The sequence below is a fragment of the Gossypium arboreum genome, chromosome 2 (genome assembly GCF_025698485.1).
Source record: "Gossypium arboreum isolate Shixiya-1 chromosome 2, ASM2569848v2, whole genome shotgun sequence".
NCBI lineage: Eukaryota > Viridiplantae > Streptophyta > Magnoliopsida > Malvales > Malvaceae > Gossypium > Gossypium arboreum.
Window position 1 is genome coordinate 97,127,870 of NC_069071.1, and position 16,039 is coordinate 97,143,908.

The following is a 16,039-nucleotide window of genomic DNA, read 5'->3' on the forward strand; positions in this document are numbered from 1 at the left end:
GGGTGACCATTTGGGGTTCGGTGTGGTTCTATCTAGGGTAGGTTCCTATGGCTCATTACATGCGGTTCGGTTCTAAAGTAAGGGTACCTGAACTGGTAGATTCCTCGATCCTCACCCATTATAGGCTCATACGAACCGATTTCAGTTTAGGGGAATACATTTCCCTATGGCAATACAGAGATGAAGATCTCACGAAGACATAAGTACGGATGTATCCCGAAAGCAATCCACTAACCTATACGGAGGTGAAGACCTCACGAAGGAATAGCTTCTGACTCCCACTTAAGAAGGGTAAAATTGAGCGATTATGCAATACAACATGCAATAAACACACAAAAGGAACAAAAACAAGATGTATTAAATCGCTATACAACTCGAGATATCAAAACATGAAGGATGAAATGCAACGAAGGGATCGTAAATTTAAACCAAATTATCAATTTTCGACAAAAATACCAAAAGTAATCAACTCATGACTTGACTCTCTTATTTTCTCCCCAGTGGAGTCGCCAAGCTATCGAAACCTTTTTTTTGAAATCGAATTTATTTTGAGAACGAGAATGGGAGTCGCCATCAATCTTTTTTATAAGACATGATCAGATCACCTCGTAATTTGATCATTTTAATAAAAGGTTTGATTTATTAAAACAATATTTTTTTTGGTCTACAAAAATCCAAAAGATAGGTTCGGGAGTCGGTTACGCAAGAGGAAGGATTAACACCCTCATTACGCCTAAAATTGCTACCTAATTGATTACTTGATGTCTTTAGTGCCAAAAGTTGAAAACGTGAAAATGAGTTTAAAATATGATCCCTCTTTGTATTAATGTTAATTGCTTGAATAAATCGAAAAGTATGTTAAAAACCGTCTAATCTCGAGGTAAAAAAATATCACATCCCTTAAGTTAGGACACGACACCTCGAATCCTTGAGAATAAGCTTGCCTTTTTTATTATTTTTTATTTAAATTTCATGCATTTAAATTTTAAAAGGATATTCGGTCATTTAGGTTCAACGACAAAATCGAAACCCTGTAAGTTAAGGTACGACTTCTCGAATCTCCAAATACAAAACATTGTCTATTTTTAAATTTTTCTTTTTGAAAAATAACAAGCATTATATTTAAAACAATGGGTATTTATCTTATTTAAAACGATGATATGCGAATAAAATTGTCGCTAGTAAATAACAATAATATGAATATACTAACAAAAATAATTCAGATAATCACATGATTTATACTACTTTAATACTAATATGAACAATCAAAGAAAAAATAAAATAACTAATAAAATGAATAATAACAATAATAATAATAATAATAAAATCTAAATTTTGAAATATATTGAAAATAGTACATAAATAAATAAAAAGGCACAATAAAAGAAAATATTAAAAAGCCAATTGTAAAAATAAAATAAAGGAAATATTAAGTGAATAAATAAATAAGTGAAAATCAATAAAACATTTGATTAAAATTGAAATTAAATAAATAAATAAATAAATCAAACAAGATATACATGAAATAGTTTAAAATAATAAAAAATTTCAAGTTAAATAGACTAATGATTGAATTGAAATTAAAAGGAGTTTTGGACTTCAATTATAATAAAATAAATGCAAAAAGGACTAAATTGAAATTTAAACAGAATTTTAGGGACAAATTGAGATGAAACAGAAATAAAGGACTACATTGTAGTGCGCAAAAACGAGACAGGGACCGAATGGGAGAATATCCGAACTTCCCTATGCGCATCGTTCAGAGGGACCCAAATAAAAAAATAAAATTAAACGGGATAAATTTTAAAAGAAAGAAAAAAAAAGAAATAGGACCATATTATAAATCGTCAAAAAAGCGGAAGGGTCACAAGTGCAAATAGCCCATGTTTTAAAAAACACGTGGATCCTAGCTCTCAGGTCGGGTCAGACGCGGGTCAAAGGCCAAAACGACGTCATTTTGACTTCTGAAATAGCATCGTTTTATACCCCTATTTAAGTCACAATCTTCCAAAAAATTCATTTATGCCTTTAAAATTAAAAAAAAAATCTAAGAGCCCTTTTTTTTCTCTCAACTTCCCTTCGTTGGGCCATTGCCCGGCAAGTGCCCGTCACAATAGCAGTCGGTCACCGGCGGCAGCTCCGTCGTTCCCGGCAGCCAAAAAATTTAAAAATATTTATTTGCTCTCCTTTTCCTGTATAACTCCGACTTGGAGTTGAAATCGCCGGAAATAAAGTCAAAATCCCCCCCCCAAAAAAAGAAAAACCCTTCAACTCCTGACGCCCTATGCCCCGGCCTTGGCTGAATCCCCAAGGATTCGACGGCCTCTCAAATCGGAAGAGATGCCGATGGAGGCGTAACGTTTTATTATTTTTTTATTTTCACTTATTATTATTTATTTGCTTCAAGAATAAAATCAAAGACAAAATAAAATTGCTACCTTTTGAAACTTGAAACTCTTTTTGTATTTCTTTCTGCGTGTGTGTAAAAGAATACATGGTAGATCTGGCTTTTATAGCCGAATAATATATTAGATCTTGATTTTTCTATATATTTTCAATGTTTCTACTATTTCTGTTGCGCTATTTCTCTACTGTTGCTGTCCTTTTCCATTCTTTTTGCGGGTAATGGTACGCGGTCAATGGAGAGGAGAAAAGGGTTGCCTTTGCCATTTTGGTGCAATAGTGCCAGTGGCATCAGGTCTTGGGACGAGGTGCCTCGGGCGGCGCGAGAGGAGTGATGCTTAGGATTTTTAGTTTTACTGAAAATAATTTAGGTTATAGGCCATTTGGGCTTTAGGGTTTTGTATTATTTGAGTTTGTAAATTTTGGACTTTCGGGCCTTATAAATGGACTTTGAATTTTAATGGATTTATTATTTTTACTTTTTGTTGGTTTGATTTTTTGTTTGTAGTGGGTCGGACAAAATTGGACTTCTACATTCATATTTGTTTCAACTTCAAGATTCATATCTACTGCAAGAGTCTCATGTTCTAGTATCTTGCACCATCTTAGTTTGTTCTTATTGTTCACTGAAGGTCAGAGGGAGCCTTTGAATCAAAGAAAAGTTGATACCCAAGCAGTTCTCAAGTCAAGGTTAGAGGAGTTTGATCCACGGGTTGAATGGGTGTGTAATATGACAGAATTCATGCGGTCTTTAGTCATTGTAATTGCATCGTTTCCGTGTTCTGCATTATATATAGTTCTAGAGGTTTCATAAATAGCAGCATATTGCATTTTAATGTTGGAGATTCTGTCCTGTGGTTTAACTTGTTTGAACTTGCTGATTTTAGTTGGTTTTTACTAACTTTAAATTTTTTGAATAGAGAATTAAATTAAAGATTCTAGAGCTAGAGCCTCTATTTAGCTACATATTTGTGATAAAACAGTAAACAATACTTTTGAGCTCCCTTTATTCAATTTCAGGTTTTCAGCACTTATTTTAGAGTTGTATTTTGTTATTCTCTCTTTCTCGTGATGGTCTTATATACAAAGATGATATGCAGATTATTAGGAGAAAAAATTATTGAAGTTGCTTTTTAATGTACTTGTGATTCATCTTGATAGTTAATGAATCTGCAATCTCCACTACACTGGATACATGGATTGATTGTTCGACTAATTGTGACATCCATACATTCATTAAAATAGTATCAGAAATTGAACAAAATAATAAAATTTGCCACTAAAAACTAAAAGATATAGGTAGACAAATAACTAGAATAAGCAACCACATCCGCCCAAGCTGGGAAAAGTGCCTTCAACTTCTTTGTTTCATCAACCAAAATTTGGTCAAGCACAGCCACATCTACCCTTAAATCTTCAGAATTGCTAGCCTGCAAGCACATCCCCATCATAAAGAAAGTTATTAGGCATGGAATATAGCAACATCATATACATTCACAATTATTGTATCCATATCATGTTTATATTAATATTACATTAATGTTTTTGTTTAACTGAAATAAAATTATACCTCCAACCAAAAGGTCCAATTCTCATGGCTGGCTCCGGTAAGTCGGCATATGTAGGAAGGTGGGCCGCCTTCGGCAGTTTCCGGACCTGCAACATTTATCCTTGCAAATGAGATTTATGAAAAGCAGACTACACCACAGGAAAAACAAGCAATTTCCATACTTGATAGCTTATTGTCAGCAAATGACCAATTGGATAGGGGACCAGTAATGTTAAGGATTGCAACCCAAACCTCCTCTAAGGAGCTGCAAACATAAAAATAAAACTTCAGGAACCTCTGCATCAAGTTTTCTAGTACATGTATCTCAATGTTTAAATACGATTAGACTTTCACATTTTGATTCCCTTGGATTGGTTCAACTATAACTAAATTTAATGTTAAATACAAGCAATAATTATATATATTTGATTTGATGATTCATTTTAAATATAAATTTCAGAGGTTAAAATTTAAATTTCATTATATAAAAAATATACAACAGTTTATTTTTTGGTCTAATTATAAAATTCGCACATTTAAATATTTAATTTTTTTATTAAAAGTGATACTTAAACTATCAATTTATTTTCATTCTACCCAAAAAATGTATGATATCTAATAAAAATATGATATGTGTCATATTTTTATTGATCGGTATCGTGATTTGGGGTAAAATAAGCTCACTTTACATAATAAAAAAAAAAATCAGATACTTAAGTGAAAAATGTGATATAGTTTAAAAGTCAATTTTGAATTTAAACTAACTGAATCAGTTCTGTGTCATAGTAGTTTGTATTGTGCATCAGCACTGTTGCACCAAATTAGGGTATGTACCGTTTCAATCTCAAACTGCTACCAAATAATGAATGTTCCATTTCAGTAAAAATTTCGGTACAATTCGGTGTGTTCCGGTCCATTTCAGTCAATACTGGCTTGTACCAATGTGTTTTGGCTCGTACTAGTTAGTACAAAATTTTGATATTTTAAACTAGTTTTAAATTTTTATCTTAACCATTTTAATTTTTCTATAATTATATTTAAAATTAAAATCTATTAAATTAAATTGTTGAACCTAATTAATAATTTTAAAACTTATATTTATAAATAAATATATTTATATGAATGTAATTGAGATATATTTGCATGTATATATAATATATAATTTATTTTTATCAAAATAATATATAATTTATTAAAAACTAAAAATGATATTATAAATGTATATTAAAAATATTTAAATGTATATATAATTTATCAAACTAAAAATGAGACTATAAATTTATGTATGTGAAAATTATTTAAAAATAACGATAAACCCAAAACGATACACAGAAACATATCAATACCAATATGTACTAGTACCAAGACAAAATGGAATGCCTACCGGTACGGTACTAGCTACCTTGTTACAGACTTAAGGACAAGAACTGACTTTAGCATACTTAATTGCACCAAGTGGATTATTAGGTTTTGATTGAATCAATCTTATCAATTGGGTTAGATTCTTTTTAAAACGAATGTATATGCAAGTCAAAAAGAAACATATGCATAAGCTTCAAACTTACCCTAAAGAAAGTTCCAAATAAACTCTTCGAGATCCATCTCTAGACAACATTGGCAGGTTGTTAGTGTGTAGATAAGGAAAATGTGTATATTGCTTCAAAATTGAATCAATTTTTGCAGGGAACTTCAAACTTCTTGAAAGCAAAAAGGGGACCGGAAAAATTGCCTACAAAGAAATAAAACTCCCATTACTCATATTCACATAGATGAAATTATTTGTGTTTTTATATGCAATTAACTTTGGTGAGTACAAATATACAAAGTTGAGTAAGAGGAAACACAAAACACTAATTATGAAAATGTTAAATTCCCATAGGAAATGTTAATGCATGGAGGAGAGCCATAACAAAAAAAGATCTTACACTCAACAATGTAAGGCATTAATTGTTCTCGCAAATAATTTTGATTAGGTTCAAAAAAGAGAACTTGAATTAGAGCTTTAAAATTGAATCTCAATAGACCTCGAATTGTGTCGATGTAAGACTTAAGGGGTAAAAGCTTAAAGTGATTCACACGATTGTGCAAAGAGAAAATCATATGTATAGAGACTTTATGACTAAAGTATGCCCCCTTGAATGATTACCCTTGAATGATTATATTTCTAGGTGGAGTCGACTTTAGGGTCAATGGAACCCATTAGGGAACACCCAAACGTAACATGATCCAATCAACTTAAGAAACTAGTCCTGGAGTTATGATATGTGATGTGACATGATCGTGATTTTTTGAAGTCAACTACTAAAGAACATTTGTAGGTGGCCTCGCCTCTTTATGTTATTTGAGGTTTTGAGTTTATGCCTAGTGAGTTGGTCCTCTTAGCAAGGTGACTTTTGTTGCTTCTTTAGGGGGCAATGTTTATGTATAAAAGTTGTCCCTTCCTCTAGTCACTGAGAGGGTTATAAAATGACTTGTTCTAAACTGATTTTTTTTTTGGAATGAGGTGTTGAGGTGTTCTTTTCTTCTTTTATGCAAATTGATTAATAGTGAAATATTTTCTTGATACTCAAGCATTTATCTTTATATTTGTTTTGTACTAGTTGTTCTTGTCACATTTTGTTATCCTAGCATATCATTTGCTTTTAAAGCATTAAAATTTTATTGAGTTCCTATCAGTGTCTTAATAATAGGCTTAGTTATTGTGTCATTTGTTGATGAGTTTATTCTTTTTGAAACCATATTTGAAAAGGCTTTGTCCCTCTATTTATAAATAATGGTTTCTTCCCTTCAAAGGGATCTTTTGCTTCTTTTTTTTCTCTACTATTATTTCTTGTCATTTATGTTACATGCTTTTCCAGTGATGTTATCTTTTCATCAAAATCGTGACATTTTTTTTTTTTTGTAAATGTTATTTTTCTCTTAATCCTTTACACTTTACTTCATTTGTAGCATGTGTAGTTGTCACTTCACTAAGATTCTGGATTTGTCAACCATATTTTGTAATATTTGATATATTTTTTCAGGTAGTTATGGTAGAAGGCCACTGTTAAGGAGGCAGACATGTCCTATCTAGAGTAATGAGTTTGAGTGTTTTATGTAACAGCCCGATTTTAGGTCTAGTCAGAACAGTGGCTTCAAGACCACAAATTCGACTTAGAAAAATTTATTTTTATCATATTTTTATGGTCTACAATTTTATTGAATGATTTTTCGAAAATTTTGTTCAAAAATTTTGACGTTTGGGCACTCAATTTAGTCAAAAGGACTAAATTGTAAAAAGTGAAAAAGTTAAATTCTACATGCTAGAGGTGCTATGAAATTTTAAATTGAAGGTCATTAAATGGTAATTAGACCATTGGTTAAGTTGTTAGACAAAAATGGACATGGTTAGGTATGTTTTTAAAATTTTTCATTAAGAGCATTTAGTAATTTGGTAATTAAATGAATTAAAAAGCCAAATTAAAAGCCAATTTTTGTCCATCTTCCTCCCATGGCCGAAATTCACAATGGGAAACCATGGATAGGGTTTTTCAAGCTTCCAAACTCGATTGTAAGTCCGTTCTCGCCCCGTTTTTAATGATTTTTATGTTTTTGAAATCTTTGTAACATGATCTACCTATTTCTACCACTAATTTAAGAAATAATCAAAGTCTAAAATTTCACCCATGATGGATATTTGTGTATTTTGATGTTTAATGGTAGAAAATGTATGTTTGATGTATGATAAACGACTTTTGCTAAGTGATTTTCGATGAAAATGCCTAAAAGGACCTATTTATAAAAAGTTGTAAAAATGGGTGTTAAATAAAAGAAAAATGTCAGCTGCTATAAGCATGTATAAGGTTCAGCTAGGCATGGGTGTTGAAGAAATTGAGTACATTTCATTTTACGAGCCTAGGGACTAAATTATAAAAATGTCAAATTTAGAGGCAAAAATGTAATTTTTGCAATAATATAATTTTGGGCTGATTTGAATAGTATAATGATTAAATAAGTTAAATGTGATATTATAGATCAAGAAAAATGAGGTTCGAAATTAGAACGGGGGAAAAACGAGCATTTGACGGTTTGGTCCTTTCCGCCATTTTTATGTCGAGGTAAGTTCGTATGTTTAATAAGCATTAAATTATATATGTATAAATGATTAATTGACATAATTGTCGTAAATGCTATATTATTGAAATAAAATGTGAATGTTATTGAGTACGACACTACGGAAATGACCGATAGAGGTTCGATACAGCAAAAGTCCCGGTTGAACCTTAGGAATAGATAGGATACAAATGTCATGACATTAGGGTTACTGAGATTATATGTAAGACCATATCTGGGATATGGCATCTATATGAGATTTCATGTAAGACTCTATCTAGGATATGGCATCGATATGAGATTTCGTATAAGACCATAGCTGGACTATTGGCATCGATACGAGATTACATGTAAAACCATATCTGAGATATGGCATTGGTACGGTGGTATTGTGAGTACAAGATTCCCGAGTATCCTTTAGTATTCTAAGTGATTCAATGAGTAATTTAATGGGTATGCCAAAGAAGAGAAAGAACATGTAAGTATTACGAATTTGTACAGGTATGTACATAAAGTTTATAAGCATTGACTTCATGATATTGTGAGTTCATGGTTTCTATGAGAATGTTTTTGCGAAAGCCTTGTGATTATTGATTTATACTTGTGATGTACGAAATATATGGTAAATTCAATTGGCGATTATGTAATTGGCTTTCGGGCCAAATTGAGTTATGATCTAGCATGTTTGATTCACACAAATTGTGATTTATCGGATATGAGAAAAAGAAAAATTTGCATAATTTTCTATTAAATCATTATGAGAAGATATGGGCTTAAATAATTGAAAGATGTTAGAATATATGCTTGAAAAGTGAACACTCATAATTAATATGCATGTTTATTATGAGGTTTGAAATGATTGGTTGATTGTGATAAACGGTTATAATGGAGAGATTTTGGTTATTAGGCTAATGTCAAGACATGTTAAATTATGCTTGTAAATTGATAGAACAAACAATGTGACTGAATAAGTTATAACTGTGAGTTTTAATGCAATCTATGTTATCTTGTGCTTATATCATTGGATTTGGTAAATGATTGGTAAGAGTTGCTTATTATGTTCATACGAACTTACTAAGCTATATAGCTTATCCCCTTCCTTTCCCATGTTTTATAGTGTCGCCAAGCTAGCTTGGGTTGGAGATCGCCGGAGATCCTATCACACAATCAAGTTATCATTTTGGGTATTGATGAATTCAAGTATTTTGAGTTTATGGCATGTATAGGGACTTGGTCATTTTCTTATATGCATCATATGATTTTAGTCAATGTAATGGCTTGTAATCGTCAAAGGCTTGTTTTGCTATTTGGCTATGTAAGTTGGCTTATATTGGCTAACATGGTTGTAAGCCTAAGTATATTCATGTATATGTCAATGTCTATGGTGATATGATCATGGTATGTGTGACAGCCCTAAATTGACCCTAGTCGGAAAGTGGTTTCGGGACCACAAGACCGAGTCATAAAAATAATTAACCATTATATTTGATGCTTATTATATGTATATAGGCATGTGTGAAAATTTCATGTTTGAATTTTGTTAATTGTAAGTGAATTTTGCTAAATAGGACTTGTGTGAGAAAATTTAGAAATGTGCTAAGCAAATGTTAAAGTGTCCTATTGATGCATGCTAGAAAATGTTGTCCTTGCATGTCAAAATACCCAAAACTTGGGATGGTGGCCGGCCATGCTATGGGTAAAAAGGTATTATAAACATGTTATGTTAGTGTTTTATGGGAGGAATGATAAAATAAGGAGCATGGTAATAAAATAATGAAAAGGAAAATGATGAAGAAAAAGTTCTCATGTTGTTCAACTTGGCCGAATAGAAGAAAGAAAAAGAAGGGAAAGAGCTTGGAGAAAATCGGCTATGGTGGTTCACTAGACTAAGGTATGTTGATGTTGTTCCATGAGATTCATGCATGTTTTTAGTTGTTAGCTTGAGTTCTACCTAGCCCATGGTTTAAATCTTTGCTATGAGATGGAGATGATATTCGGCCATGGGTGTTGTCTTCTTGGTTGGTGTTTGATGTTGTGGTGATGAGGCATGAAGATGAGTTAAGTTTCGACTAAGGTGGACTTGTGTTGATGTCATTTGCATGCTAAGTGTGAAGCTTTGTAATGATACATGTGATGGTGATTGATGACTCTTGGATTTTCTTTTTAGCATTTTTGAGTTAGACATTAAGTTCTTTGTTTAACCCATGACCAAAATTGAAATGGTATGGTGTCTTGATGCATTCGCCATGGTAGGAAGTAGATGAGAATTGGTAGTAAAGTGAAGTGCAAATGTTAGTACTTGATTACTAGTGTATATATGTGTATTAGCCGAGTTTTGAACTTGAAACAAAATGGTATGTAGTCAATACAAGTAACCATATTTGTAGGAAGTATTAAGCATATAATCGGCCTCAACATAGACATGCATATTCGGCCACATGAGGTAGATTGGTGTTGCATGTATTCGGTTAGAGGCAAGCATATTGATGCTTTTATCTTGGCTTAGATAATCGGCTAAAAGAGAGTGTGGGCTAATATGTTGAGTTGATTCATGATTTCATATATATGTGACTCTAATGTCTAATGTATATATGGGTTAAGTACCTTGAATTTCTCTTTTTGATGTTCAAATGATTAAATCAATTTATTTGTTAAATTAAGCTTAAGAGCAAAGGGAACTAAATCCGATAAAGGGAAGGAAAAGTGATCGAATAGTCATCGAAATCGTTCGACAACATCCGAGGTAAGTTTTGAGTAATGAAACTTAGTTTACGATTTGATTAAGTCATGACGTATAATCATAACAAATATACGGTGATATAATGATTCTACTTGAATTATATGTTGAGTTAATTAGTCTATACGTATGATGGGTAGCCGTATGTGCATAGAGATCATGTCATAAAGCAAACCAAATCATGCAGTTTGTATGTGGCTATTGAGCCGAAAATGGGAATGCTTAATAATTGACTTGTGTTTGAATTCTAGTTATGAAAATGAAATCAAGATGTGTTATGATTTACTGATATGTGCATGAATATTCAGATGATAACGGGGCTAAGTTCCGAAGGCATTTGTGCTAGTGACTAATTCCGGGCTAAGTCCCGAAGGCATTTGTGCTAGTGACTAATTCCGGGCTAAGTCCTGAAGGCATTTGTGCGAGTTACTAATTCCGGGCTAAGTCCCGAAGGCATTTGTGCGAGTTACTATATCCGGGCTAAGTCTCGAAGGCATTTGTGCGAACTACTATATCCGGGCTAAGTCCCAAAGGCATTTGAGCGAGTAGCTATATCCGGTTAAATCCCGAAGGTACTTGGTTTGGGAATGAGCGATCTTGCTATAATAATTTCAATTAATATGCTCGTAAAATCCCAACGATGAGGTATGTAGCACCCCAAACCCGGCCTAGAAGTTATGGCCGGATCCGGCATGCCACATCAAAAACGTAAAAAAAAAAATTTCCATTCTAAGTCCAGAAAATCGTACTTGATGTTCAAAAGATTAATTCATTAAAGGTTAAAGTGAATGGAAGTCATGCACCGTAGGAAACCGGAAAAGAGGTGGCGAGTCCATCGGATTGCTAAGTACCAAGCTCCTTCGGATCCAATCCTAGACATGCATACCGCCATTGCCATACCTTAACGTCATGGATATTTCTAGGAAACCGATTTTTAGGAAAAGTGATTAATTTTGGAAAATACTTTCATTGCGGAAGCTTTGCTTGTTGTCGTGTTATTTTGAAATCAACTGTTGTTTTTGAAAACGCGCCCTAAAGCTATCCAATTTCAACAGTTAAATATAAGTATTACCTATCTTAGTAATACATATTAAAACCATAAAAATAATTAAGCGGCCTTATTACATTTAAAAGCCCCAAAACTTGAAACGTAAATAAAAGGATGTCCAGTTCACCAGAAGAAAATCAAACTTTCAGAACGGGTGGCCACTCCGAATTCCCTCACAGCTCCAAACCCACTATGGTTGGGGATTTCCTGCGTGGATGAAAATAAAATGGGTGAGTTTGGGGAAACTCAGTGTGTAAGGAAAACCCATTCAAAGTCCAAGTCAGCTCAAGCCTATTGGGCCTAAGCCCATTCAGGTAATAGTGGCACTAGGCCAGAGCCCTTTTCAGATTACAATAAACTGGGCCTTAGCCCCTTATTCAGATAACAGTGATGGCCCATAGGCCCATTTCAAAATACATGCAACATCAAGAAACATATGCAAGCCCATTTGGGGAGACTACTCAACCCATCAACCACTACACTCCACCGTACCAGCCATACACTCCATGTGGGGAATAGCTCAACCCACCCAACTCAACACTCCACATTCTTGAAATTCTTGCCGCTCGATTAACGATAAATTGAGGCAAAGCCTCCAAAGACGTGGACAAGCCACTTTCAGACTTCCTCCGTCAATATCCCAATCCCATGCATCGATAATAACAACATGGCATGCAGATAAATAACAACATCAAACATGCATTTAGGTCAATTTCACCTTAGGGGTATTTCTGTAATTTATCTACTAAGGGTAAAAGCGTAAATTTTCCACTTTTAAAGGTATTTCAGTAATTTATCTATTTTAGGGTTTTTCATGCATATTCCTACCTTTCACGTACTAACGAATTACGTGCATCGAGGGTTCTTACCGAATTGGGCCGTTGGCCCATCATTCTAATTTTGGCCCATTAAGCCCAAAAATATCGAGGCACGTAAATCATGCACTTTGCGTCCAAGCATTGCAGCTTACCAAAAACATTAATCGATTTACCTCACGAGCATTCGACACTCGCAAATCTACAAAATACCGGTTTTCGGCATTTCGACTTTTCGACTTTTGCCGATCTAGACTAAGAAAGAGGGTGTTAGTTACACACTGCTTGCGACGATATCTTGACGAGATCCACACACGAACCGCCTACAATTGGATTACTAACACGTTAATCTAACTATTCAAATACAAACTACGATTAACCCCTTACAATATTCGGTCAACCACACCTACAGATCATAGTAAGCTTATAAGAAATCAATAAGCAACTCATTAACAAATTTTGTCAATGTTTACCACATAATCATAATTTCACTGCAAGCTGTCTTTCTGAGCAACAGTCACTAAATCATTTATAACTAGAGCTACGAAACTCCAAATCAAGTGCCGTTAATTTTCCCTGAAAATACACTCATATATCTTCTATCCATAAAATTTTCAGAATTTTTGGTTTAGCCAATCAATACCAGAATTTTCTCAAAGTTTCCCATGTTTCACTGTTTGACTAATCTGACCACTCTTCATTACGAATCAAATTTCTCATTGTACAGAATTCAAAATATGTTATAGTTTATTTCATTTGAAGCTAGACTCATTAAGCTTTAATTACATAATTTATTCACCTTCTAACTCATCTCCCACAATTTATGGTGATTTTCCAAAGTCACGTTACTGCTGCTGTCCCAAGCAGATTTATTACCAAATCACTCTTTCACACATAACTTGCATGCATGTTATTTAAACATGTATATCACCAATCAATCATCACATATCTATGATTTTACTTAAGTATAATCTCCATTTCATCATTTTAAAGCACAACATGTTAGCTGATTTTTCCCTTTAACATCTAAGGCACATGCATGGTCATTTGTTTGGCTCAACTTCACCTATCTTCCATTTTTCATCAAAAGAACATGAAACAACAGCCATTTCCTTCATTTTAATTCATGACTAAATGCTTACAACACAACTAAAAACCAAAATATGCTTCAAGAGTTAAGTTAGAATCAAGAATAACTCATTAACATCAAGATAGAAGCCAACTACCATGAACTTACCTTCAATTTTCTTCCCCAAGTGACCGAACACTCAAGAGCTTTCTCCTCTCCTTTCTCTTCTCTAACTTTCAGCTATGATGAACAAAGATGGACAAAACTTTGTTCTTTTCACCCCTTTTTCTTTTAATAAAACTTCATATTTCATCCATTTAATTCTTTAATACAAAAGACATGAAATTCTTATCATGAAACATTTACCTAACCTATTATCAATTTGTATCAATTTGTACCATAAATTATGGATATCAAGTGTTCATTTTGTCTACAACAACATGATGGCTGGCCACTTCATGTAAAATGGGAAGTTTGTCATGCAAATCCTCCTATTTTGCACTCCTATTTATTTGGCCACTTCAATTTAGCCTATAGCATTTTCAAACATTTTCACATAGGTCCGATTTCATAATTTCACTCCCTTTTTCTTATGGAACAAAAATTAACTAAAATTACCAGGTTCTATCTTAAGCTTGGGCCTTCTAGAGGCCCACTAACATAATTAAACCTATGCCAACATTCACAGGATTCCCAAAAATTGGGGCGTTACAAGGTATGTTTCGTATATGCATTGGATTAGTTGATTCCTTTTAAATAGTATTCGCTCAGTCGATTAATGAGCTTCCGGCTTTTGGTTAAGTTGATCTCTTATGTATGAGTATAAGGGTTGGTAATGTGAAGTAGGTATGATTTCGAGAATGTGTGTATATGGAATTATCTGTTTAGTCATATGAATGCTATACTTCAATTGTGCCTAATTTCATTGCTCAAAACTTACTAAGCATTAAATGCTTATTCCGTTTCTTTGATTCTCTGTTTTATAGATTTTGGTTCGTCAGCTATCGGACTCGGGATTGTCAAAGTCGAAGTCGTCCACACTATCAAAGCCCTTTTGGTACTCTTTTAGTTGAACTCTGCTAATGGCATGTATAGGACTGCCCTTGTGTTATTAGTCAAGTACTTTGGTGTTGTATATATTTGGATAGCCATGCGAAAATGGCTTATATATTTTGAGCATAGTGTTATAATCATTTTGTATGTATATGGTTATTGAGAGGTGTGGATATGCTTGGCAATGATTGGCCATTGGAATAGTTAATCATGATCATATTTTGTGCTATATATGCTAAAGGGCTAGTTGAATCATGGAAACTATGAAATAGGTAAAGTCTACCTTAAAGGCAGATGCTGATAGCAGCAGTGATGTAAATTTGAAAAATCACTAAAAATAGTAAGAATGGAATTAAATAGTGAATAAATTATTTAATCGAACCTTGATGAATCTACTTTCATATGGAAAAAACGAAACGATCATATGAGTCGTATTTTAAGAGATATTTAAGTTTTCGTGGAACAGGGCCAGAGCGATTTCTGGATCCCCTGATCTGACTTTGGAAATTCACTATAAATTAACCAGAGATAATTAGAGGTCATGCCATATATGTATAGATTCCTTTTTGAGACTAGTTTCGTTAGAAACAAACGGCATAAGTATTGAAGCCCTGTACAGGGAGATATATAAGTCGTAATGCATGAAGGTCAGAGCAGTTGAACCCTGAAATAGGGGAGACTTTAACTAATAAACTGTACTAATTGGCCTAATTAAAAATTCTAGAAAAAAATTTTTAGATGGATATGTGAGTCTAGTTTCAGGGAAAATTTACGGAATCAGTTTTCGAGCTTCGGAACTCGAGATATGATTTTTAAAGTGACTGTGATGCAGTTAGCCAGCTTGTCTGAAAAAAAAAATGAACGGTGTAAGTCAATGAAATAAGTCCGTAACTACCTCGTGTTCGACTCCGGAAACGGTCTTGGGTACGGGGTGTTACAGTATGCTTGGTGAATGTGAAATATTTGGAAATGTGATTTATGGCATGATTGTGTAATGTTTGGAATTGTGACCTATTGATAAGTTGAAGAATTTGAGTATAATTTGGTAACTAGATAGTAATTGAATGAGGCCTAATGAATGTGAGATTTGTATGGTTGATTTAGGGCTTAATAAATGTAGTGAATGTGTTAGACAAAAATATAAGGTTGATATGTTTTAACCATGAATGTGGATGTTTTGGTTGCCTAAGTATGTATTGTTTTGTTCCTTTGAATTGGGGTAAGTGTATGTGTGAATAAGGGTGGCAAAATAGCTTGGTAAATAGCCTTGTTT

The 16,039-nt window shown here is 33.4% G+C and overlaps 1 long non-coding RNA gene across 1 annotated transcript; it reads right to left on the minus strand.

The window, feature by feature from the left end:
- Nucleotides 1-11,745: 11,745 nt before the first annotated feature.
- LOC128289349 (uncharacterized) lies at nucleotides 11,746-14,058 on the minus strand. Its single transcript, XR_008278958.1, has 2 exons — nucleotides 13,882-14,058; nucleotides 11,746-12,036 (listed from the first exon to the last, which is right to left on the minus strand). It is a non-coding gene; the product is annotated as an uncharacterized LOC128289349 (long non-coding RNA).
- Between the last annotated feature and the right edge of the window lie 1,981 nt (nucleotides 14,059-16,039).